Raw genomic sequence first — 3,612 nt, forward strand, 5'->3', positions numbered from 1 at the left:
TTTAAAGTAAAAATTAGGTCAAGCGTCACTTCTTCTTGGCTTTTGGATGGATTTTTCTGGGATCTTCCAGGTTGGGTCAAGCCCCGCTCTGCACGCCTGCAAGGATCTTTCCTTGGAGCACTTCCTGCTTTGTCTAGTCATGACCTTTCTTATCTTCTTCAAGGACAGACCATCTTCAACTTTGCCCCCAGCATCCAGCAAAATGTCCAACACAGTAATTCCTCAATTAGTGTTTGAAAGAAGAAATGATCTGTTGCATTACCTAGAAATAAAATAATGAATATAAAGAGAGCAAAGAAAACAAGACAAGAGATAATCTCTGAGCTCAACTAAAGAAATCAGAATTTTGACACCGTTCAGTGACCCATGGGAGAGAAGAAAGACACAAAAATATGTGCCCCTGCCTGTGATTGATGAATGCTGGAGCTCTGACAGCATGTGACTCAGGTATTCCTAAGAACATAAAGCCTTGGAAAAGGGCAAGCGTACTACTCAGAAAGAACTTCAAATAAAAATTATCACTAAACAAACACTGAGGGAGAGCTGTCTTCAGTAAGAAATAATGCCCTAGGAATGCACCAGGATTCAGAACAAATAAATCTAGAGAAAGAAGAGATTGTATCCAACGGAACCTGTTCTGTAAGCTGGAAAGTTAAGAGGGATGACTCATAGCTCTCCTGGGTCACATAGTACAGTAGGTAAATCAATGACATGGTAGTAAAGAATCTACCGCTTCTTAGTTCGGTATGCTTTTAGCTCCAGGGGAAGAGAGGTATTTCATTCTATGACAGCCAGTATGCCACAGAGCTATTTGGTTGATAGGGTCAAAGAAAGTATCAATATAGAGAACTCTCCAAGTTGGCCATAGTACATAGAAGTGACAGTCTGAAGCTGTATCGCATTGCACAGCTGTGTTGGTTAACCCCCTAAGGTGCTGTTAACTTGTGGAGTGCTGGTTGCATCAGGATCCCTGCGGCCAGGGTTATATTGTTCCCAGCTCAGCCCCACCCTCCTCCAAGAGGATTAATGGTGGAAAACCCCCAACGGGCACTGAACTAAACAACACTCAGTAATGTTTCCATGAAACTTTTCTACAGTAAATGAGCATTGAAAGGAGGCCGTGTTCAGAACCTTGGGCCCTGGTGCAAGGAGCCGAGAATCCAGATAGCATACATTCTCATCACTGTCTTTCTGCAGGGAACAGACAAGAGCTTTCCTGCCGGAGAGGCTTGTTGGGTTTGAGGGTTTCTAATAGGCCTGTTTTCAAAATGAACAAACACGTGTCTGTTCCTTTGCAAAGATCTTGCTGGACTAGAGGAGGCCAACGCTGGGGCATCAGGGTAGGGCAGTCGGGACCTCAGTGGCTGTGTTTTGAAGACCTTGGAGGCTTATTTCTTCTTGAAAACAGTCTTGAGTGGCTCTCTTTGCCTGGCCTCTAGTGTTCCCTCATCCAGTTTCATTGGAACATTTCCTGCCCCAAAACACATCAATACACTGACAAGGTGGCAAAGAGATCCCAAGCTGATAGTTCACCTCCAAGTGATGTTGGGCTTTGCTGTCAGAATCATCCTCATTTACACCATTGCCACTTGTGTTTGTTGTTGGTCATGAAAGAACCCAGCAGGTGGTCAAGAGTGCATTGTCTGGCTCTAGTCTGGGTTCTTTGTAAATGCAGTTAACTGGCCGATTAATTGTGATTCTCACACTTCCTCTCTCACCTTCTAAGCATGCAAACATTAGGAGGCTCAACCTCAGATCTATCTTTCTATATTTCTGGTGGTTCCTGAGTACTTACCTTAAAGCCAGTCAGCCTGAGTTTATGCTACTTCTGTCCGACACAGGCCACGCTGTTCAAACTCTCTCTATGCCTTTTTCCTCACCTTAAAAATAGGGGTCATAATTATAATACCTACCTCATGGACTTCTAGAGAGGAGTAAATGAGTTAACACTGGTGAAGTGCTTAAGTGTTAGGTGCCATAGTTTTTAAGCCCTTTGGCATGCACAGATTCTCAGATTCAACCTTGCAGTTGCAAAGCATAGAACATGTAGCTGAAAGGGATTGACTGTGTGGCCAGCTTTTCGTTTTTATAAAGGAGACAACTGAAATCCAGAGAAGAGATAGGTCTTTTCCCAGCGTCACATGGCTGTTAGAGACAGAGCGAGAAGCAGCATCAGAGCTCCCTGCCACCTGAAGCAACTTTCTCGAGGTCCCTGGCTACCGGGCAGTGAGAGGATCAGATTTTCACAGAGTAAGTTGGCCACTTCCTGCATTAATTACCCTTGCTTGCTTAGGCTTTCCGAATGGGCATAAAGTTGAGGACTTTATAGTTTAAGGATATAATGCCAGATTCTGAGTGTGTGAACTCAGGAGGAGAGAAGGATTTCAGAAGACAAAATTACGAGTGGCCAGTGGCCAGAGCTCCCATACTTCGAGGGCGATGGAAATGTGCTTTATCAATAGCTGCACAGTGACCAAGTGGGCTGCATAGGAGGAGATGGACATGGATTCTCTAATTGGGACTAAAAAAATTTAAAACAAATTTTTTTTAAACCTGTGTTTTATATACATTCAGTATGGCAGCACAGTAATGAAATTGGCTTCATCAATCAGACAGTAAAATGCCTTTATAGTCATGTCTCATGTATTATCTACAGTCTCCACCATCCCTCCCCCAAGGTCATGACTATCCTTGTCAATCAGACAATGTAGGCATCATGCCCCCTCCTTACTGTCTCTCCCCTCTTCCCACATTGGTGGCTTCTATAAACCTCCATATACCGACTGGGGTGAGGCATAGTGTGGAATGCTAAGACAGGAAGAAAAGAATTAAAAATCACCCTTAGAATAAAACCAGTCCACAGGCCTGGTCAAGTAAGTGGGTCAAGGGTTATGCTTTCTTGTGGGCAACTTGTCAACCTTGGTGGTCAGATGGTTTCCTAGAGCCAGGGACACAAGGGAACCCCCAGAACAAGAGGACAGTTTCTCTCCAAACGTGCAGAGCTCATCACCCCTTCACTTTTGTTGTGTCCAGATAGTCTTCATCCCCTGAAGGTTGAGGATACCTCTTCCTGTTTGCCTCTTGGGTTCTCAGGAACTGGGAGTTACCAGATTTTGTCACTTAATATTCTTAATTTATTCTTTATGCCTCACTGAGCCTGACAGGTTAGGAAGGAAATGGTGTCTGTTTCTAGGATTGAGCCTGCTAAGGTTTTGAAATAGCCTAGAGCAGCCCTGGTGTTGGCCACCAGGAAGAGGTACCTAGAAGTTCTCTCCTTCTCAGTTTGGGACAATGTCCATTGACCTGTCTCCCCTTTTCCTTCAGACCAGGAGGTTGCATCTGAAGGCGTGGTATGAAAATGAATAACCTGAGAAAGCACAGCAGGATGTGAGTAAATTAAAGCATTGGGGTTTTTCCCTTGGGTTTTTAGGCAAAGAGGACCTACCTTCTATAAAAACTTAAATGAAAAAAGTACTAACATGAGTGAACGTAGGGGCAAGTCCAAAGCCGAGATGCCATTTTTGCTCTAAGTAAATTCACTGAGGGAATTTCCCCCCTGAAAGAAAGAAGGAAGGAAGGAAGGAAGGAAGGAAGGAAGGAAGGAAGGAAGGA

At 44.2% G+C, this 3,612-nt stretch overlaps 1 long non-coding RNA gene across 1 annotated transcript; it reads left to right on the plus strand.

The window, feature by feature from the left end:
* Positions 1–1,467: 1,467 nt before the first annotated feature.
* On the plus strand, positions 1,468–3,556 carry LOC106725788. The gene is made up of 2 exons (XR_001361744.1): positions 1,468–2,250; positions 3,325–3,556. It is a non-coding gene; the product is annotated as an uncharacterized LOC106725788 (long non-coding RNA).
* The last annotated feature ends 56 nt before the right edge of the window (positions 3,557–3,612 follow it).

Source organism: Myotis brandtii, unplaced genomic scaffold, assembly GCF_000412655.1.
Source record: "Myotis brandtii unplaced genomic scaffold, ASM41265v1 scaffold187, whole genome shotgun sequence".
NCBI lineage: Eukaryota > Metazoa > Chordata > Mammalia > Chiroptera > Vespertilionidae > Myotis > Myotis brandtii.